The sequence below is a fragment of the Corythoichthys intestinalis genome, chromosome 18, assembly GCF_030265065.1.
Source record: "Corythoichthys intestinalis isolate RoL2023-P3 chromosome 18, ASM3026506v1, whole genome shotgun sequence".
Classification (NCBI taxonomy): Eukaryota; Metazoa; Chordata; class Actinopteri; order Syngnathiformes; family Syngnathidae; genus Corythoichthys; species Corythoichthys intestinalis.
The window spans coordinates 30,703,873-30,727,433 of record NC_080412.1 but is presented as its reverse complement, the minus strand read 5'-3'; positions in this window follow the sequence as shown (position 1 = coordinate 30,727,433).

The following is a 23,561-nucleotide window of genomic DNA, read 5'->3' as shown; positions in this document are numbered from 1 at the left end:
TTGAAAACAGCCAACAATTGCATCTCAGATGTAACTAGAATTAAAAAAAAGACACATTCACTGCTTTCACTCAAAAAACCTTTAGATCTTATTAAAATATATATTTATTTATACCTAAAAATGCCATTACGCTTGATAACACACATCACTTAAAAGTTAGGATTTTTTCCCACCTGTTTCAATTGAATTTCTATTTGTGTCAAGCCATTTTTAAGTTCTAGTTAAGTTTTACGCTACTCTAAACTGTAAGTCCTGATAGGATTTTGTGTTTTTGCAGTGTTCAAGATAAATGTATGATACAGGCTGTATTGGAGCACATTAGGGACCAGTGCTACTTGGTGTTTTATCCAGCAATGACTACTAAGCTAAAATTGATAGTTAGCATTATTGAGTTTTTATTTTACACCCTTATCACTCCACAAAGCTATGTTATGTTAAAGCCTGTATGTAAGACACGTTAGCCACGCATCGAAAGTGGTCATAATTAATAGAAACCTAGCCCTCCACAGGGCTAACGTTGCGTGAGCTAGTGACCCAGACAGTAACGTTAATCTTATTTTTTAGCGCTTAGCGCTCTTTATTAGCGCTTAGCGCTCTACTGCTTTAAGATGGCCGCTGTTTATTACCGCTGCCCAGACGCGGCCGACTATCATAATGCATCTAGTTCAACATACATGTGATCTCTATGAGACTCCTCAGATGCTACCTGCTACCAACTTAACATCACGCGGGCTAGTTTTTAGCAACGTCGGCGTAGTTTGGAGCGGCTGTCGGCTGCGGAAATGTTTTTTATATTTTTTTATTGCTTCTTCCTCTACGCACGTGACGTCGGCGCGTTGTCCCGCATTAAAAGTAGTCCGAGCGAAACGTGATGCTTAGAGCTGTCAAAATAAACGATTACTCGAGGTGAATAAAATTACTCGGATCAGTTTTTAAACTCGAGTTACTCGAGTTGCTCGAGTATTCGTTTCAGCTCTAGAGGGGTGGCAGCGAATGAATGTTCATTCGCTGCCACCCTCCCAGTTCAAACGGATTGGATGTCTACTAGTGATAAACTCATTCCAATTCATAGCCGAAGCTTGTTTTTCTGTTTATTTGTTGTATGTAGAATATCCTGCAATGATTTTGTGACCAATATATCGATAATCGTTGTATTGCCATATCGTCAGATCATAGTTATCGTGAGCTTTGTATCGCTATCGTATCGTGAGGTTCCCACTCCTAGAGTGTGTGCAGTTTTTTTAGCCAAACAAGAGCACACAGCAAAGAGCACTGGAGATATGAAGAGCTAAGATGAGGAAATATGACGAAACGTATGTAGCTTTTGGCTTTTGGTTTTGACTTTTAATACTATGGGAGACAAGGCTAGTCTGTTTATTGTGTTTAAAAATGTTTGCAGCGGACAGCTGGAACCAGAATCAATAAAGACGTCAATTAAAGACATTAGACCCGAATCACATTGATAAGCCGCTTGATTTTTTGTTTTTATTTTTTAATTATATTTTTTTCATCATACAAGGTGACATAGCAATTTGCTCCTTGCAAAATAACTTCACACCATAGCAAAGGAGCTGATACTTGCCTGCAGCAAAAAAAAAAAAACTGTCAGAAGTATGTTATGCAGAGTAGGGGTGTGACAAAATATCGAAATGGTGATGTATCGTGATACTTTGTATCCCAAAAGGTTATTGATACGCTCCTGCCAAGAATCGAGATATCGTGGTGTCAATGTTTAAAAAAAAAAAAAGAAAAAAAGGGCAATCAACAAGTTGCTACCAAAATCTTCCACCATGATGGTCTCAGGCTGCCATTGACAGTCCTTGACGCCCAATCCATTTAGACTGGGAACGTTCGTTCATTCGAAACCAGAGCATTCGCGGTTATTCTGTCCGATTTTCGGGGCATTTACAGGTCACTTGCTGTTCATTTACAGGTCATTTCCTGTTGAGTTTCAATCACTGCCTAATCATTTGGGTGATTCCTAGGTCACTTCCTAGGTCACATCCTGTTCTGTAACTCAAAATAAACAGGAAGTGACACATAAAATACCCCAAAATCAACAGGAAGTAACTGAAAATAAACAGGTAAATGACCTTAAAGGGCCCAAAATTACCTCTTTGCCTGGCATTGGCTGCCAATGACTGCCATAGACGTTCAATCCATTTGAAGTGGGAGGGATATGGCAGCGAAAGAACATTCCCCCCATGTGTCCCCTCTTGCCATCCCTGAAGGCCGGTTGATGGTTACGTGGGTGGCCCGGAGGACAACCCTGGATCCCGGGGGGGGGACGATGGCTCCTTTGGTGGGCTGCGGGAGGAGGGATGGGCTGCGCTAGACCCCCCTTCGCCCGACCTCCCTCCCCGGGCTGGCTGGGTGGGAACCGTGGCCCTGGTTTGGCGCCGGCGTGGCGTCTCCGCTCGTCTGCGTGGCTGTTGCGCACTTGGTGGGGCTCGCGTGGGGCTGGATGTGATAGGGCGCGCTCGGGTGGGGGGTCCCGGTGCCGGGATTGGCGATGGGGTGGCATAGAGTCGGTCGCCAACGGACTTACACTCACAAGGGATCCATACGATTACTGGGTTATAGATCAAAGAGCTGATTTGTGTACACTCTACCCCTTTCAGTCACTTAGCTTATAGACTCCCCGACCCCCATTCCCCTCTTTCCCTGGTCAACAGGCCCCCCACATGGTGTCAACCGGAAATACATCTCGTTGACGATAGCACCAACATATTAGTAGTTAGTGGAGACGTTCAATGTATTTCTTGTCGTAGTTTGTGTTTCTTTTCCCTCTTCTCTTGTGTTTCTTTTCTTGTGTTCCCCCATAACCCCTCCCTGTTCGCTGCTTTGTCATAATAAACGAGGTACGTTGAATGATCACAATGGGAGTATTTCAGACTCTCAATGTGAAACATTAAAACTGTTCAGACCATCCGGGCACTTAGACTTCCATTCTCCGTGTCAAACAGCTGAAATAAATAAATAAATAAATTTAAAAAAGGAAAATGCCTCTGTGGACGTTAGTATGACAAGATCACTGATTCACTCATTTCGCTGTCAATTAAAAAGGGATTCAGCCTTGGACATATCATCACGTAGAGAAGCAGAGAGTCGGGGCCAGCCAAGCCCCGCCCACTGTCCAGAGACCCTCAGACGCACAGCCTTTAGCCAATGACTCATCTCGTTTCGGTGTCGTGAAACAATGCACTCTCAACTCTGGCGATGCACAGCGTTCACACTGTACTGTGAAGCTACGCGTATAAATGAAAAGAAAGCTGCATCTAAACAGTGATTAGCTAATTCTGAACAAAAGTTGAATAAGTTGTCGAGCATATTTAGTCAATGACATGTCCACACAACTAACACTCACTTAATGTTTGACATTTTGACAGAAGCTGAGCTTCCATTGCAGTCTTAGAGCAATCGCCACTGGTCCCTTATAAAAAATTAGACTGGTTAACTTAAGCACACATTGCAAATTGCAAGATTTGTTTAAAAGTTATAAATCTATCACCGCTCCAAAACTCAAATGATTCCGCATGATCTCAAAGGGCAATTTTGTTTGGAAAGTCAATTCAGCAGAAGTAGTGGAAGTAGTTGCAGTAACTATGACTGTGCAGATGATGTAAAAAGCAGTTATTTATCCTCCGTAGCAGCCATCCATCCCACCATCCACTTTATTATTCCCCCTTATTTTCTTACATCAGTCCCAATTCATCTTTTATGCGCCCTCGAACAAGAGACTCACCCTTAAGGACCGTCCTCCAGCCTGAGAGCCCGTCGATGGCGGTGCTGCTGGCGTTATCTATAATGCATTTCTATTCCAAGGAGGCCAGCCCCCCACCCCTGCCTTTTGATAGAGTGACAATTTCAACACACACAAAAGCATGAGAAAATCAAGGGGGTTTTCGGATATCTCAAGATTTCCATTTATTATGCAGTGAGGGTCCACTGTCGGAGCACAGTGTGACTGATTCCTCCACATGAGTTGAGACAATAACAAGAGGACCTGTTAGGGGCCACAAGAATTTGGACGGAAGCCTGGTGGGTTGGAAATAAAAGCAAAACGACAGGTGGTACAAGCATAGACTTAAAAATAATATGTTCATTATTTTTGGAGGGACGGAATTCCAGGTTCCGTGAGGGAAAATAGGGATGAAGTGAAAATATGGTGGCTCAAACAGTCTTTGCACTAATCTTCATTTGTCTGTTTTTTTGTTCTGAAAAAACAAATTTAATTTCAATCATTTCTATGTAAAGTCCTTTGGTATGTTTTGGTTATTTGGGACTATATGAATAGTAGTTACACTCACTTACTTGGGTCAAATGACAGTATTGGCGAATTCAGAATATTAGATTTGGCCAGCTGTATACATACTGTACATATATGGCGGAAAACACTCAGGCGACTTGAAGTTCTGCTCTGAGACCCCCAATTTGGCCAAATTTCAAAATTGTCCAATATGCATGTGTGATACATAATTGGAAAGCTTAAAATCTCAATTTTCTGGGGGAAAATAATTTTGAACAGAAGGGCAATAAAAAAAATAAATAAATAATTTAACAGCAAAACCCTCACTGGAGGCGAGAGCACGTGAGAGCAGAATTAAAGAGGCCACGATTTTAACGAGATATGATCGCGAACTTACTTTGTTTCGATCCAAAAACTCCATGTAGCATGTATCACCGAGTGTCAAGACACAGCTGTGAGTGGGCACCGCCAGATTTTTTATTTTTTATTTTATGGGTGAAACATGGTGATATAACAAGGGCCGCGATGCAGAAATCGCAGACAACAAGGAGTGGTTGAGATTTTCTTTTTCATATAGTTACCCTTTCAAACATTATTTTTCAATTTTTCTTTGTTCGGATCGATTATATATCATCTAACAAATCGGGGAAAATGCGACAGTAACAAAAAAAATACACTTAAGCGATAGTTATGAGGTCGATATCCGTGACTTTTTTACAGACGCCAAATTTTTCATTGTGATGTAATTTGTTTAAAAGTTTAAAATATGCGAGTGAATAATTTTTTAAAGTCGTTTTTTTTAAACTAAATATTAGACATCAATTAATGATTATAAGCTAATAATGACAGACATTTTGAATCATAAATATAATTACCTACCTTCTTTTTATGGCTAGGTTGAAACAAAAACAGGTTGCACGACGTCTGTAAACGGGGGTTTTCAGGGTAAAACGGACAAATTAAGAATAGTTCGGGGCCTTAATGCGCCATGAATCTGCTATGGCAGCATATAGACATATTGTTCTGTCAAACACAACAGTTGTTTTGGCTTAAAATACTGCAGTTACTTTTAAAGAGGAGTGCAAGAGCAGAAACTGCTTTTTCAGTCTTGTCTGTGTTTTCCGCCATATACATATTAGTGCTATACCATTGGACAGTGGTCTCCAACCTTTTTTTGTACCACGGATCGGCTGGATGTGGGCCTTTTATTCGCGGACCGGCAATGTGTGGCAAAAAAATACAGTAAATATAATTTTAAGTGCAGGGAAAATATGACTGACTAGAGTTGGGTATCAAGCATCGATGGGATCCGGAAGTAACAATCCGGTTCTCCCGGAAACGTTCAATTTTTTTTTATATAGATTCCAAGTTTCGATGCCCTGACCGCCGACCGGAAAAAATAGCTGCCGAACAACACGAAGAAGAAGCCACATGAAGACTAGCGCCGTTATGAACAAATCAAAAAGTGGCTAATTTAGCTTAGCAACAAAACCGTGTTGCTTCGTTTTACATAAATGACAAAAAGTAACAGAAGGAACACATCGAAATAATATCAGACCCTGTGTTGAAACGTGCAAACTTACAGATTGTGCTGTATAGTGTCTGTACACCTCAAGGATTCTTTCCCAACTAAAGTAATGTTGTTTTTGCCTGCTTGTTGCTGTAAGTCACCACTAGGGGAAGCCAAGCGCACATCGCAAAAACTAAAGAAAAATTGTAGAGTCCGGAGGTACAATAGTGATATCTTGTGGACGGATGAAGAATATATCTGTTTAGAAAGAAATCAAACTTAAAAGTAGTCAACCTAAGATCAAGGAACTGAACACTCCCCGCCTGACATCTGCAAGATGTCAGCCCTTAACTAACTTGTAGAAATACCACCTAAAACAAACAATGCAATACAATAAATGCCTGCAGCATAAGACACTCTAAAACACAGGCAAAAGAATCTGTGTAAATGTTTTTTCTGTAAGCTTTTGAAAAATAAACATCTTTGTGAAAGTGCACTCCTGTGGAAAGAAACTTCATCATATTCAAGTTCAAAGACTGATATTTAAATACAAGTTAAAAAATAGCCCTTTGAGAAATTCATAGCAAAGTTAATTGAAAGTTCATATAATTTAAAAATTAATCGAGAAGTTAAGAAATTAATATAAACTATACAATTTTTTTCACCCTACCTATTAAAAGAATCGGAATTGAGAATCGTTTGGAACCGGAATTGAAACGTGGAATCGGAATTGTTCAGATTCAAACGATGCCCAACCCTAAATACAGTGGGGCAAATAAGTATTTAAATTTATCCCCCCATGTGGTTTTAGGATTTTTGCTCACCGTTCTTGTTATCATTTTGACGCCACGGGGTGAGATCTTGCATGGAGCCCCAGATCGAGGGAGATTATCAGTGGTCTTGTATGTCTTCCATTTTCTAATATTTGCTCCCATAGTTGATTTCTTCACACCAAGCGTTTAACCTCTTGCAGATTCAGTCTTCCCAGCCTGGTGGAGGTCTACAATTTTGTCTCTGTGTCCTTCGACAGCTCTTTGGTTTTGGCCGTAGTGGAGTTTGGAGTGTGACTGACTGAGATTGTGGACAGGTGTCTTTTATACCGATAATGAGCTAAAACAGGTGCCATTAATACAGGTAACGAGTAGAGCCTCGTTAGACCTCGTTAGACCTCGTTAGAAGAAGTTAGACCTCACTGACAGCCAGAAATCTTCTTGCTTGTTTGTAGGTGACCAAATACTTATTTTCTACTCTAATTTGGAATTAATTCTTTAAAAATCAAACAATGTGATTTTCAGGTTTTTTTTCCACATTCTGTCTCTCATGGTTGAGGTTTACCCATGTTGATACGTTACAGCCTTCTCTAATCTTTTCAAGTAGGAGAACTTGCACAATTGGTGGTTGACTAATTACTTATTTGCCCCACTGTATAACTCAGCATACGCTAAATCAACCATTTTTAACAGCGGCCTCTCCTACAACTTGACGGCAAATACTGTATCCTTGGTCGCAGGCATAATAAGTTATTCTCCAATCGTGAAAAGCTTTTTTGGCTTTAGCATAATGGTTTGCCACGAGGTATGATGCTCTCAGTGCATATGCTTTTGTTGATGTGGTGGCCCTCACTAATTGTTTCTTTCCTTCATACTCATATTTTTTTCTTTCAAAAATTCCAAAGGTTTATCCATTATTCCAGGGTGCTTAGTCTCTATGTGCCAAAGCAGCTTTCAAGGCTTCATTGCCTCGTTTGCTAACTTTTGGCCCATATAATGTGGAGCGGACTTGGCTTAGGTTCCTCTTCTGACTCATCAGGTGGCTTTTTCTCCAGAAAAAGCTGTCCAAAGACGTCTTTTTTTCAGTGATTTTTGCTAGCGTGAGCTTATTATTTCTGGGAACAAATGTGATGCGCCTACGTCATACGTCAAGGAAAAGCGCACATACAGTAGATAAAAAAAAAATAGACGCTATCTCCAGTTGATTTTTATGACGACATCCAATCCAGTTTTATGATTATATCTATTGACTAATCCGAGCAAAACAACCGGAAGTAACCCGTCCGCCATTGCTGAGGTGTGCCGCACACAGCCAGCAGCAGGCAGCTAACGTTACTGTTTAGACTGAGAGACACTTGGCTGCTGCTGAGGTGTACACCCCAGCAATGGCGGCCAATACTAGTGGGCGATACTCCACATATCTCTACTCGGATTAGTCAATAGAGTAGGCAGGCAGATTGGTGTGTCAAGAGGCACAGGCCAGAATGCGGTCGTTAACAAATTATTTATTATTTCTGAGCGGCCAGGTGGTTGGGGACACTGCCATAATATAAATATATTGTCGTGTTTAAAGGGCAGACGAAGAGTTCACTTATTAAGGGTTTTACTCTGTTAAATTGGATTGAACGCATAATTTTTGAGTTACAGTGGGGCAAATAAGTATTTAGTCAATCACCAATTGTGCAAGTTCTCCTACTTTAAAAGATTAGAGAGGCCTGTTAATGTCAACATGGGTAAACCTCAACCATGAGAGACAATGTGAAAAAAAAACTGAAAATCACATTGTTTGATTTTTAAAGAATTAATTCCAAATTAGAGTAGAAAATAAGTATTTGGTCACCTACAAACAAGCAAGATTTCTGGCTGTCAGTGAGGTCTAACTTCTTCTAACGAGGTCTAACGAGGCTCCACTCGTTACCTGTATTAATGGCACCTGTTTTAACTCATTATAGGTATAAAAGACACCTGTCCACAAGCTCAGTCAGTCACACTCCAAACTCCACTATGGCCAAGACCAAACAGCTGTCGAAGGACACCAGAGACAAAATTGTAGACCTGCACCAGGCTGGGAAGACTGAATCTGCAGTAGGTAAAACGCTTGGTGTAAAGAAATCAACTGTGGGAGCAATTATTAGAAAATGGAAGACATACAAGACCACTGATAATCTCCCTTGATCTGGGGCTCCATGCAAGATCTCACCCTGTGGCGTCAAAATGATCCCAGAATCACACGGGGGGGACCTAGTGAATGACATACAGAGAGCTGGGACCACAGTAACAAAGGCTACTATCAGTAACACATTTCGCTGCCAGGGACTTAAATCCTGCACTTCCAGACGTGTCCCCCTGCTTTAGCCAGTAAACGTCCAGGCCCATCTGCGGTTCGCTAGAGAGCATTTGGATGATCCAGAAGAGGACTTGTTAGAATGTGTTGCGGCCAGATGAAACCAAAATAGAACTTTTTGGTAGAAACACAGGTTCTCGTGTTTGGAGGAGAAAGAATACTGAATTACATCCGAAGAACACCACACCCACTGTGAAGCATGGGGGTTGAAACATCATGCTTTGGGGCTGTTTTTCTGCAAAGGGACCAGGACGACTGATCTGTGTAAAGGAAAGAATGAATGGGGCAATATATTGAGAGATTTTGAGTGAAAATCTCCTTCCATCAGCAAGGGCATTGTAGATGAGACGTGGCTGGGTCTTTCAGCATGACAATGATCCCAAACACACAGCCAGGGCAACAAAGGAGTGGCTTCGTAAGAAGCATTTCAAGGTCCTGGAGTGCCCTAGCCAGTCTCCAGATCTCAATCCCATAGAAAATCTGTGGAGGAGGTTTAAAGTCCGTTTTGCCCAACGACAGCCCCAAAACATCACTGCTCTAAAGGAGATCTGCATGGAGGAATGGGCCAAAATACCAGCAACAGTGTGTGAAAAGCTTGTGAAGAGTTACAGAAAACGTTTGGCCTCCGTTATTGCCAACAAAGGGTACATAACAAAGTATTGAGATGAATTTTTGGTATTGGCCAAATACTTATTTTCCACCATGATTTGCTAATAAATTAGGGCTGTCAAATGATTAAAATTTTTAATCGAGTTAATTACAGCTTAAAAATTAATTAATCGTAATTAATCACAATTCAAACCATCTATAAAATGTGCCATATTTTTCTGTAAATTATTGTTGGAATGGATAGATAAGACAAGATGGATATATACATTCAACATACGGTACATAAGCACTGTATTTGTTTATTATAACAATAAATCAACAAGATGGCATTAACATTATTAACATTCTGTTAAAGTGATCCATGGATAGAAAGACTTGTAGTTCTTAAAAGATGGATATTAGTACAAGTTATAGAAATGTTATATTAAAACGCCTCTTAATGTTTTCGTTTTAATAAAATTTGTAAAATTTTCAATCAAAAAATAAACTAGTAGCCCTATTCTGTCCTCAATGTGTGTGAGTACACAAATTGACAGATAGCGAACATAAGTTCCAAAAAGAAATCAGACGGTGTGGCAAAGTTGCATGGGCTTTACTGAAGTCATCTCTTTTTGACAGGAGCACGTTTCTTGTATTTTTGTAAAACTGAAAATAACAAGGCAATGTGTCAATAACTTGCATAAATCACAAAATAACATAAAATGTACACACACGTGTCCATTTGAGCAGTAGCACTAGCCAATTAGCTCACAAGCATCTAACAATGTAACTGCATTTCACCATATATGTTAGCAAATTCAAATACACATCATCAATAACTATCTAATGCTCATGAATATAAACAAAGGAGGAATATAACTCACAAGCGATGCATGTATTAGACACAAACAGTGTGACGGGGCTATGATAACTGCCACTGAATACTAGATGCGGACGTTAGCTGGTCTGAATAGCACTGTCTATTAGTGTGAGTTCGCGTCGACATATAATCACGTCAGAAAAGGCGCCGAAACCCAAATAATCAGCTGCACTGAAACGCCAGCAGAGGGCGACATTACGCCACATAACATATGCAAGTCACACCAAAGCGCCAGCAGAGGGCGGAAAAACTCCATAAAACACAATTAACAAGTTGGCCTTTCACTGTACTGACATTTAAATCTGTCTGAGCGGGCCTAGTGCGTTAATTGCGTCAAATATTTTAACGTGATTAATTTAAAAAATTAATTAACGCCCGTTAACGCGATAATTTTGACAGCCCTATAATAAATTCTTTAAAAATCAAGCAATGTCATTTTCTGGGTTTTTTTCCACATTCTGTCTCTCATGGTTGAGGTTTACCCATATTGACAGTTACAGGCCTCTCTCATATTTTCAAGTGGGAGAACTTGCACAATTAGTGGTTGACTAAATACATTTTTGCTCCACTGTATTTAACTACCAGTCTGTTTTTGCAATTACTGATAATTTTTTTATCACAGAATGACTGGGGAAAGAAAAGTTCAGAGAGAAATCACGATGATAGACAGAGGATGACAACTGTTTTCCTTTTGCGAAGTGTCGAACTACCAATCGGCGTCATATGACGCATCAGGTTCAAACATGTAATGACTAATTGTAGATAGATCATCTTTCCTGGATGCCCTCGTCATCCCTAACGTCACAAAAAGGCGATCCTGTATGGGTACTTTCGCAGATGCTGCTGTGGATAAAGTCCGCTATGTCTTCTGTTGCCTTCTGCAAACGTCACACTTCCAGGTTTGGGAAGGCCTTATTGACGGAGTGCTGAAAAAAAAAAAAATACAGCGTAAATTATTCTTGCAGTTACGTGTTAGAAATGACAGTCGTTTTGACCAACTCGTCCAAAGTTTAAATTCGTCAAATTACACAGAAATCTGACAAACTCTCAATCTTCCCTTTGACAAATAAAAGTTAAAGGACTTCATTATTGGCCCTTGCATCCCTCGATTTTTCTGAAAGCGGCCCTTGGAGAAAAAACTTTCGAAACCCTGGTTCTAGTAAAACTCTCGAGCTAGCATGTGAATAAGATAAATGTTTGTAATTCTGTATGGATGAAGAGAATTTATTTCCCCAGTAACAAAAATCGCTTGCTGTACCGTCTATAACAAAACATTAGATGCAATTTTATGAGCCACTGAAATAATTCAGACTTTTTTCCCCTCCCAGTTAACTCCTTAGCGACAATGCCATCTCCTTAAAGGTTGTCTTCTCTTTATTGCCCATAAGCAGTCAGGGAGACAAAGGCCTTCGTAATGCTCCGTTCGTAACAATTCAAATACCATGACTTGCCCCATTTAAAATTACAATTAGCTTCATTTTCAAGATTTTCTTCTCACAAACAGCTGATATATTTTTATACAGTTCATTATTGATATGACAAAATATTCTTACTTTTAATCTAATTTTACTTTTTTCATCATTAGATTTTAACGCTGCACAGTGTGACCCTGGAATTTTTTGGTTCTATGTAAGTAAATAAAATAAATACAGTGCCCTCCATAATTATTGGCACCCCTGAAAAATATGTTTTATAGCTTCTAATAATTTTTTTATTCAAATAATATGGGACCTTAAAGGAAAAAAAGAGAAAAATCCAACCTTCAATACAAGTGCATTCATTCAGTGGGGAAAAAATCCCACATGAAGAAAAAATTATTTGATATCAAATAATGTGTGTCACAATTATTAGCACCCCTGGTGTTAATACTTTGTACAACCCCCTTTTGCCAACAAAACAAGGTCTGGGAACTGAGATGGCCATGGGAGGAGCTTGATTTTGTGTCTGCTGAACCATTTCTGTGTAGATTTGGCCATATGTTTAGGGTCATTGTCTTGCTGAAAGACCCAGTGACGACCCATCTTCAGCTTTCGGGCAGAGGGCAACAGATTTTGATTTAAAATGTCCTGGTATTTCAAAGCATTCATGATGCCATGCACCCTAACAAGGTTCCCAGGGCCTTTGGAAGTGAAACAGCCCCACAGCATCACTGACCCACCCCCATACTTCACAGTAGGTATGAGGTGCTTTTCAGCATGCGCATCTTTCGTGGCACGCCAGACCCACTTAGAGTGTTTGTTGCCAAAAAGCTCAATCTTGGTCTCACACAAAAATACACACGGTCCCAGGCTTCAACTGGGACCGTGTGCTTTGGTCAGATGAGACCAAGATTGAGCTTTTTGGCAACAAACACTCTAAGTGGAGGTCTTCCATTTCGTCTCTGGTGTCCTTCGACAGCTCTTTGGTCTTGGCCATAGTGGAGTTTGGAGTGCGACTGACTGAATTTGTGGACAGGTGTCTTTTATACCTAAAATGAGTTAAAACAGGTGCCATTAATACAGGTAACGAGTCGAGCCTCATTAGACCTCGTTTTTTACCCATGTTACCCATGTTGACAATTGCAGGCCTCTCTAATCTTTTCAAGTAGGAGAACTTGCACAATTGGTGTTAATTAAATACTTATTTGCCCCACTGTACACTTATACAGCGTCATGAAAAAAGTTTCCCCTTTCTCTAATTTTCTTTTTTTTTTTCATTGTTTACCCATTTCATTGAACTATTTTCTGTACTACTTATCCTTGTTTACACTGTACACTTGAAGATGTAAAATCCTCAAACTAATGAAAAAGCTAAGATAAATCGTGCTTTTCCATTATGACAAATAGATACTCAAAGCTACTTAAACCTGGGTGAATTTTTTATCTTCAAGTTGTTTACGCAGGAACACAGGACAAACTAATGGAAAAGCTAAAATAAATTGTGCTTTTTCAAGGTGGAAAAGTGCTATATAAGTATAACACCACCACCATTATGACAAATAGATACTCAAATCTACTTAAACCTGGGTGATTTTTTTATTTTCAAGTTGTTTATGCAGGAACACAGGATTTTTCACATTACCACCGCAGTTTTTGTAGATTATCATGCGTTTTTTCCACAAACCTGTAAATAACAACGTTGGATCTTTTATGTAAGATAATGGCAAAAAATAAAGCACTTTTATAGGTGTCAGTCAGTATCTGTCAGACGCACACCTACTTTCAGCCATGCACGCAAAACTGAATCACCTGCGTGTGATGTGCAGCGGGCAGCCAAATAGCGTGCGATGACCTGCGGAGACGGTCGGCCACCTTCATCCAACGAGTTTGGCTGCCAGCCTGGTGGAATAATGCATGTGACACAAGATGAGTTGTGTTGTCGGCAAGTGGACAGCGCATGAAGATGTTGTTGCACTTACTTCGGATGATGAACACTGGCCAGAGCGGACAGAGAGTATGCCATGCTTCATTTTTTTTTCTCATTTCTGAGCTTTGTGTTTGGAGTTTTAATTAAATCCCTTTATCAGCTACTGCCTTAAGGGACATTCTTAAATCATAATTTCACTCACACCAATGTCGTTTAGTTACATTTTGTCCACTAACCGACAGCTGTTTAGAATTCAAAGTGAAACTGCAGGTGTTCAGAAAATAGCACCAGATTCTGGACCCTGTAAATTCCTAATTTCAGTGGGCATCTATTCATGCCAGTGAATGAGATGCATAAGCAAAAACGACAACAACATAATTAGGTCGGGCACTTTCGGCAGACTAAATCATTATGTGCCTCCAATAAAGGCCCTGCTAGAATCTCCAATATGTTGGAGTGCTCTGATTTAAAGGGAAACTCGGACTTAAAGAATTGTAGGCTCGAGTAAGCCACAATTGTTCTCTTCTACTAAAAAATGTTATTAGAAATACATAAAATCTTCCGAAAAATCGATAATATTTAGTACATGTTTTGACCTACGGAGGGCGCCATGTTTTCTGGACGCTCGGGATGATGACCTAGATCAGGGGTGCCCAAGTCCGGTCCTCGAGAGCCCCTATCCAGCTTGTTTTCCATGTCTCCAACCTTTAGCACACCTGAATTAAATGATCAGCTCATCAGCAAGCGCTGCAGGACCCTGATAACGATCCTGATTACTTGATTCAGCTGTGTTGGAGGAGGGAGACATGGAAAACCAGCTGGATAGGGGCTCTCGAGGACCGGACTTGGGCACCCCAGACCTAGATTGTCACTGTCACTCGACGAATACTACCGGGTTACTGCAATTCCTTCGACGCGGCGAGACGTCCAACGCGAGTACTTACTATTTGGTTTTTTATTGAATCTTTTATTACCTTTTCATTGCCTCAAAATGCTTTTTGCATGTGTTTCCCTGTCATACTTTTAAGCATAGTGTTTTCTTGTGGTAGCTTTAAAGCAGATTGTTGATCTGTTCACAATATTAGTCACGTAGCATAGAACGTCTCACCGGTGTAGCACATTTTGGCAAAACCCCGTTTTTTTTCTACTCGTGTCACGTATCATCCCGTCTTTCCAGTTCATTTTGCTTTTGCTGCTCGTTTTGTGAAATATCGACAGTGCTGTCATCAGTGCTTAATTTGTAAATCATAAGGTGCCGGAACGCAAAGTACATATGAAAGTGCAGGGATGACAAGACGGGCACAGGTCCCGGAACGCACGCAGGAAATGGTGCTGAAAACAACACGCAAATGGCCACTTGCCATGCTGTGGGATTTACAAGCCTCAATTTCAGATATCCATGGTATAAATGTTATGACAACAATTTACAATTATTTAGCCTATACTCTGCACAGCACGGGCAATTGCCGACATAGGACAACAATTTACAATTATTTAGGCTATACTCTGCACAGCACGGGCAATTGCCCACATAGCCACAGGTGGGACTTACAGTACACAGTCAGCAAATAGTTTCTCAACAGGTCTAACTTGTAAAATATAAAAAAGAAAAAAAAAATCTGAGGTTACAATAAATAACACAAATCTCCCATTATTATTATTTATCATAATAACGGGTGGGTTTGAGGAAGCTCTCTCCAAATTCACGTGTGGAGTCCCTCAAGGGTCAATTCTTGGACCACTCTTATTTAACATCTATATGCTTCCCTTAGCTGAGATAATGGAACAGTATGACATCTCCTATCACGCCTATGCAGATGACACACAACTGTACATTTCTGTGTCCCCACATGATTATAGTCCCTTAGTCTCCCTGAGTAAATGCATTCATCAAATCAATGAATGGATGTGCCAGAATTTTCTCCAGTTAAATGTGGAGAAGACAGAGGTGATCATTTTTGGGCCAAAAAATGAAAGGTCAAAGATAAGCAGGCAACTTAGCTCAGTGTCACTTACAGTTACAAATCAAGTCAGAAACCTTGGCGTAATTATTGACTCAGACCTAAAATTTGATAGCCATCTAAAGTCTGTCACTAAATCCGCTTATTACCACCTAAAAAATCTAACCAGAATTAAGGGGCTTCTGACTCAACAAGACATAGAAAAACTTATGCATGCATTCATTTTCAGCAGATTGGACTATTGCAACGGTATATTTACGGGTCTTGATAAAAATCAGTCAGGAAGCTGCAGCTAGTACAGAATGCCGCAGCCAGAGTCCTCACAAATACAAGGAAGCTGGACCACATTACACCGGTTTTGAAATTGCTACACTGGCTTCCAGTGAGTCAAAGGATAGACTATAAAATACTACTGCTCGTCTACAAAACACTTAATGGCCTTGGACCGAAATACATGCTTGATTTGTTAGATTCTTATGTGACATCTAGACCCCTAAGGTCGTCTGGAACCGGTCTTCTGCATGTTCCAAGAACAAGAACCAAGCAGGGTGAGGCAGCATTTAGTTATTATGCTCCTCACCTCTGGAACAAGTTACCTGAACGCCTGAAGTATGCTCAAACTGTTAGCTCTTTTAAATCAGGGCTAAAAACGCTTTTGTTTAGCACTGCATTTCCATAACTGTCTATATATTTCAATGTACTTGCTTTCTATTTCTCTTGTGCTTATCTCCTTTGCTGATTTCAATTATTATTAGTAGTAGTAGTTTTTGTCTTATTTTTCTTTATTTATTTTTATTCTATTTGTTATTAAATGCGATTTTTATGTATAATTTCATTTCCGATGTTGATTGTCTTGGTTTTTACGTTGTATTGATTTAAATGTGATTTTTGTGATCTACATGTGATGTAAAGCACTTTGAATTGCCTTGTGTTGAATTGTGCTATATAAATAAATTTGCCTTGCCTTGCCTTGCCTTGCCTCTGATTGGTCTGTTGCTGTGTATTAATCACAATATGACATGGTTAGATGATTTATACATGGTTAGGACCTCATGACCAAATGTATCACTACGCCGTTATATTCGTGCCTTGCGTTTGTGGTTAACAAACATATTTATATTTTTGTCGCCTACTTTATTGCGTTCACCTTGAACTGAGCTGCTGTCCAAACAGTTGTGCATTCCATCCCTGACCTGCTGGTGGATGTCCCACATTCTTCTCCGCTGCTCTCCTTCTGAATCTTTCTGTAAGCGAGCTGATGTCGCGGTTCCCGCCTTTTGCTCCGGGGTATAGCTTTTCTGACTCGTTTTGAACCATCTTCCTTCTTTTTGAAAAACGACAGTAAACGCAACTGTCTTTTTGGCATGTTGAAATACCGTTTGATCCTGGCTGCTTGCTCCCTAGATGCCGCAAATTTCCATAGTTTTTTTTGTTTTGTTTGTTTTTATGTCAAGGGCGTGATTTGTTGGTCCAACTTTTTAGTGAATAAACAAATCTCCGACTCTTTCAAATGACGTTAAATGTTTATAATTGTTACCGGCATCCCCAAGGGGCCGCTGTACCGTTTCAATGTGACCGGCATTGCCAATTTGGCGTAGAAGAAGAAGTGGGCGAGCGTAACGGAGAGAGAGAGGGAGCGAACAGAGAGTTGCGTGAGGGTGCGTTGTTGACTTTCTGACTGTCCCCCGCTGGTTTTTTGTTTAGTTCATAAAAGCCTCCATGCAACAGCCATCCGAGGCGTCTCTGTGTTTTATACGCTACGCCACCTCCCCGAAGGAAGAACCGGACGTAGGAGCGACGACGAACGAGCCATGAAAATCTATTATTTTCTATACACGAGAGGTGCCGGATCTGCCCAAATAAGTGCCGGAACACAGGGAGGCTAAAATCATGAGGTGGCGGGTCTTGTTCTGGCATGATAACAAATTAACCCCTGGCTGCCATACTCATTTATGTTCCTCTCGGGTTCAAATTGAAAGGGTTTACCAGATGACATGTTTATGTCGCTAGAGACATATTCTGAAAGCTAGGCAGCATAACCATTTGACGCAGTGCTTAATTTGTAAATCAAAAGGTGCCGGAACGCAAAGTACATATGACAGCGCAGAGATGACAAGACAGGCACCGGTCCCGGAACATTCGCAGAAAATGGTGCTGAAAACAACTTGGTGCTGAAAACAACAAATGCGCGCTTGCCATGTTGTGGGACTTACAAGCCTCAATTTCAGATAATATCCATGGTATAAATGTTATGACAACCATTTACAATTATTTAGGCTATACTCGGCACAGCACTTGCAACTGCCCACATAACCACAGGTGGGACTGACAGTAAACAGTCAGCAATTAGTTTCTCAACAGGTTTAAATTGTAAAACATAAAAGATTTCAATCAATAAAACAAACCCATTCTTTTACGAGTTTCATCCCCTCGTCTTCTCTGGCCCCAAAGTTCCCACTGCCTTACAAATTGTGCAGCCCAAACCCAAATTTTCAATAAGGGTACTGCCCTGTTGCTCCGGCTGTTGGTGGTCCACCTGGTTGACTGCTGGCACTGTAGCTTGCCCCCACTCCGGGTGGTGCTGAACCTGACCAGCTCCTGCCACGGTAGCAGCCTCCTGCCCCGGCTTGGCTGGCTGTCCTGAACTTGGCTAGCTGCTGCGGCGCTAGTCTCCTGCTGCACCCGTTCCGACCGTTAGCATGATCGCTACAGCTGCCCTCATAGCCGGTTGTTGCTTTTCTGACTCGTTTTAAACTATTGTCCTTCTTTTTGAAAAAAGACAGTAAAAGAAGCTGTCTTTTTGGCATGTGGAAATACTGTTTGATCCTGGCTGCTTGCTCCCCAGATGCTGCAAATTTCCAATGTTTTTTTTATTTTATTTTTTTAATTTTGTCAGGGGCGTGATTTGTTTGTCCAGCTTTTCAGTGCATCAACAAATCTCCGACTCTTATTTATACATATTATTATTTTGTTTTATACATTTTTAAGAAAAGTTTTTATATTAATATTATTTTCTACACACGAGAGGTGCGCCATCTGCCCAAATAAGTCCGGATCCGGCACAAATTAACCCCTGATGTGCATCACAGCCGTGCGACGTCGAACAATGGCAACCTACTGGTTAAACTAATTTTACAAATTGTATAAAAACGAAAACATCAAGAGGGGTTTCAATATCAAATTACTTTAACTCAAAATTACGTTTATATTTTAAGAACTAAAAGTCTTTCTATCTGTGGATTCCTTTAAAGGTAATTTTCTCAGTTTATGTTATCAATTCACAAACCCTTTACTGAAAAAAATAGAATTTCAAAAAAATGTAAATTGACGAGCAAGCTAGATGTCGAAATAGTAAGTGTCATAAGTTAATTTAGTATTGAAAGAAACTTCTTTTATATTCATATTTTTGATAATTAAATTTTTTGGGGGGATGTGTCTGTATTCGGAATAAATTCACTTCCAGCCATTTTTCATAAGATATCGTCATAATGTCCCAGCCATTTTCCTTGATTTTGGCTGATGTTTCAAGTACTTACATGAACGCAGAACCTACCAAAAAAGTTTATATTTATACCTTTCATCAGGAAAAGAATTTTGTGAAAAGACACATTTCAAGCATATTTAACATATCTGACAGTCAAAGACTCTAATTAGCGTTCTCTTAGCGTTCCTCCTCAATTTTGTCTACATGACATTAAAGGCAGTTTCACACTAGCGGCAGCCTAGTGTGAAAGTGTATGCGGGAACTCAATGATTGTGTATGTGGGTCGGAACTTCTTGGCGAAAGTGAGCGCTGGCTGCAGTTTTTGACAGAGGTGGAAGTCTTGAGTGAATTTTGTTGAGGGGCCCAAAATAGAAACTATTTTTTTCACAGCTTTGCCACACGATGACGACAATGCGTCTAATAACAAAAGGGGCAGGCGTACTGATATCTGTGATATCAGGCTTTTTCAGCAGATGGATAAACACATCATGAGGAAACCTAATGTGCTTGTTTTTAACCTTCAGGAGCTCTAGGTCCAGGGTTGTTCAACAATGACGATCGTGAAAATATTTGGTCGATGAACAATTTTTTCATGTCTATGACATGCTAAAACGTGGTAGGAAGATTAGAACATAATGTGATGAATGCTAGTTTTCGTCTGACAAGACGACAACGAGACAAAAATGCGACATATACTGTGGGGCAAATAAGTATTTAGTCAACCACCAGTTATGCAAGTTCTCCTACTTGAAAAGATTAGAGAGGCCTGTAATTGTCAACATGGGTAAACCTCAACCATGGGAGACAGAATGTGGAAAAAAACAGAAAACCAAATTGTTTGATTTTTAAAGAATTTATTTCCAAATTAGAGTGGAAAATAAGTATTTGGTCACCTACAAACAAGCAAGATGAGGCTCATGAGGCTCCACTCGTTACCTGTATCAATGGCACCTGTTTTAACTCATTATCGGTATAATAGACACCTGTCCACAATCTCAATCAGTCACACTCCAAACTCCACTATGGCCAAGATCAAAGGACACCAGAGACAAAATTGTAGACCTGCACCAGGCTCGGAAGACTAAATCCGCAATAGGTCAGCAAAAATCCCAGAATAACACGGGGGGACCTAGTGAATGACCTACAGAGAGCTGGGACCACAGTAACAAAGGCTACTATCAGTAACTCAATGCGCTGCCAGGGACTCAAATCCTGCACTGCCAGACGTATCCCCCTGCTGAAGCCAGTACACGTCCAGGCCCGTCTGCGGTTCGCTAGAGAGCATTTGGATGATCCAGAAGAAGACTGGGAGAATGTGTTAAGGTCAAATGAAACCAAAATAGAACTTTTTGGTACAAAAACAGGTTCTCGTGTTTGGGGGAGAAAGAATACTGAATTGCACCATCCCCACTGTGAAGCATGTGGGTGCAAACATCATGCTTTGGGGCTGTTTTTCTGCAAACGGACCAGGACGACTGATCTGTGTAAAGGAAAGAATGAACGGGGCAATGTATCGAGAGATTTTGAGTGAAAATCTCCTTCCATCAGCAAGGGGAATGAAGATGAGACGTGGCTGGGTCTTTCAGCATGACAATGATCACAAACACACAGCAAGGGCAACAAAGGAGTGGCTTCGTAAGAAGAATTTCAAGGTCCTGGAGTGGCCTAGCCAGTCTCCAGATCTCAACCCCATAGAAAATCTGTGGAGGGAGTTGAAAGTCCGTGTTGCCCAACAACTGCCACAAAACATCACTGCTCTAGAGGAGATGGAGGAATGGAGGAATGGGCCAAAATACCAGCAACAGTGTGTGAAAAGCTTGTGAAGAGTTACAGAAAACGTTTGGCCTCCGTTATTGCCAATAAAGGGTACATAACAAAGTATTGAGATGAACTTTTGTTATTGACCAAATACTTATTTTCCACCATGATTTGCAAATAAATTCTTTAAAAATCAAACAATGTGATTTTCTGTTTTTTTTTTTCCACATTCTGTCTCTCATGGTTGAGGTTTACCCATGTTGACAATTACAGGCCTCTCTAATCTTTTCAAGTAGGAGAGGTTGCACAATTGGTGGTTGACTAAATAATTATTTGCCCCACTGTTTATGAATAGATACATTTCTATGCAATTTAAGAGTTTTGGGGATGTCCCTTTTTTTTTTTTTTTTTTTTTTTTTTTTTACCGCTTGTACAGCTTTGGCCGCGAGGGGGGCGTCCCTTATTTCTATTTCTGAAAGGTGGCAAGCCTATCAAGGACACTCGAAATTTGTTCTCAGACATTTTCTTGCGGAGCTAAACAATATCTCAGAATGTGTTTGAGTGGAAATGAAGTTCACAAATAACAAAAAAGTATGATTCACCATCTCCTGAAACTCGTAAAATTCTTTACATGGCTATTATAATCGCCCTTACTCTTTGGAAGAGGAAAAGTGGCTGTTTTCTTGTGCAACAATGTGTGTTGGATTATATTACTAGTAAATATGCTGACTAGAGTCCACCTGATTTTCACTTCCTGTTAGCGTCTACGTCACCCTACGTGTCTCCTCCCATTCTTCACTTTCCGCTTTTCACGTTGAGTTGCTGCTTGTGTGAAAATGCCTTAAGAGTCCATCCATCCATCCATTCGCTTATCTGAGATTGGGTCGCGGGGGCATCAGCTTTATGTAGCCAAACGTAAGGCTTATCCCATTCTTACATTCGGGCTCTTTGTCTGAAAGATGATTTCGGTCGAATGCAGTCAACAGGATGACCTTCGCTAGCGCACTTCGTGTCTGAAAAAAGTGGCGAAAACATCTCAATGTGAAAAGCCACATTTATTCCTTATCCTTGATCTCTAGCTTTAAAGTCCACAAACTGTCTGTCCATCCCCTTTTTGCAAACTTTTCAACCATCTTCAATATCTTCACGCTTCCTCGGTACTTTTCACTCATTCTCAATCGAGAAAGTCTTGTGTTACTAATTGAACTTGTATCGAAAGGCACCCTTTGGAAAGAAAAAAATATTTTATCAGTCCACCTCACCAATGTGCACCACATTTCGGCGACTTAGTGGTTTAGCGATTAAGAAGTGTTAGTAAATCAACATCCCCTTGTCCGCTAAACTAAGATTTAGTGAGATAATCTCTAAACAGCAGCTAAACAGAAATATATGAAGCTTTCTTACGGATTTATGTTGGCTCTTTTCGCGGCTGTACCGGTACTGAGATTAAACATTTGACACATATGTTTAGCCACGGAATGCTGTTGCCGGCCAGGCACCAGCTTCCGTCTACTGACGCTTATCAACACGCTGGGAGGCGTCTTAATCGGGGCCACTTTGCCGCCAGCCTGGCCTGGGTGGGAGACATTATCTTCGCTCTCCATGAAGCAGTTTGTAAAGGGCTATGTGGGATTACCATGCGAGAAATATTACTTGTGAAGCATGAGTATTTCTAGGGCAGCAGCTATCGATTATTCTAGTAGTCGATTAATCAATGAACTAGTTAGTTCAAATATCTGAGTAATCGGATAAGGAACATAAAAATTTAAAATAACTGAGCTGAGCCTCAAATGGTATAAAAAATAAATAAATGTGGATCTAAATACAATAAAAGAACAATTTGGTAACTTACATAGCAAAAGTTCGCTAGCTTAAATGCTATAAAATGCTAGTTTTTTTGTTTTTTTTTTACAATGCTCTTAACAAAAAGTTTAAATACATGTTCCAACAAAAAACTGCTAAATAAACCTATAAACTAAATTACGAATGCATTAAAAAAAAAAACATTAGCTCAAACAAAAACTTCTCAACAGGGAGCATGTGAATTGAGTTATGTCATATTCGCTGTTGCCACTAGAGGGCATTGTATCCACCCATATCAATAAAACTAAATGCAAACACTTTCAAAACAAACCACTACAACACCACTTGAATTAAACGAATACTCGAAGCAGCAAAATTTATTGTGAATCTTTTTTCTAGTCGAATTACTCAAGTTAATCGATTAATTGTTGCAAAAAATTATGCTACGCCAATTAAAACCATTGTAGTATTTGATGACACATGGATAGAAAGGACAAAGAAAAATTCGATTGCTATTCATGACTTTTCTGATTGAAAACATGGTTTCCGAATGAAATTGAAATATACTTTGCAATGGTTATGTGTCAAAACAGGAAAAACTTGTAACAAGCTTGGGCCTCCTCATATATTTTTGCCTAAAGAAATATGTCACACTTATTTTCTGATTTTCGAAACATCAGTGCAATTTTGTTTTCTTTTTCGCAGTCTTGATTGACAGCTGCAATCATATTTCCGCAGCTCTAAAATGCTGTATGCTGTTCGGTAGTGGTGCCTCAGGGGAAGATGTAAACCTGCAATTTGTGCAGGAATGATTGTTTTAGCCGAATATAGCATTGTAGCATTAGACCAATTGAGCTAATGCGGCCCCT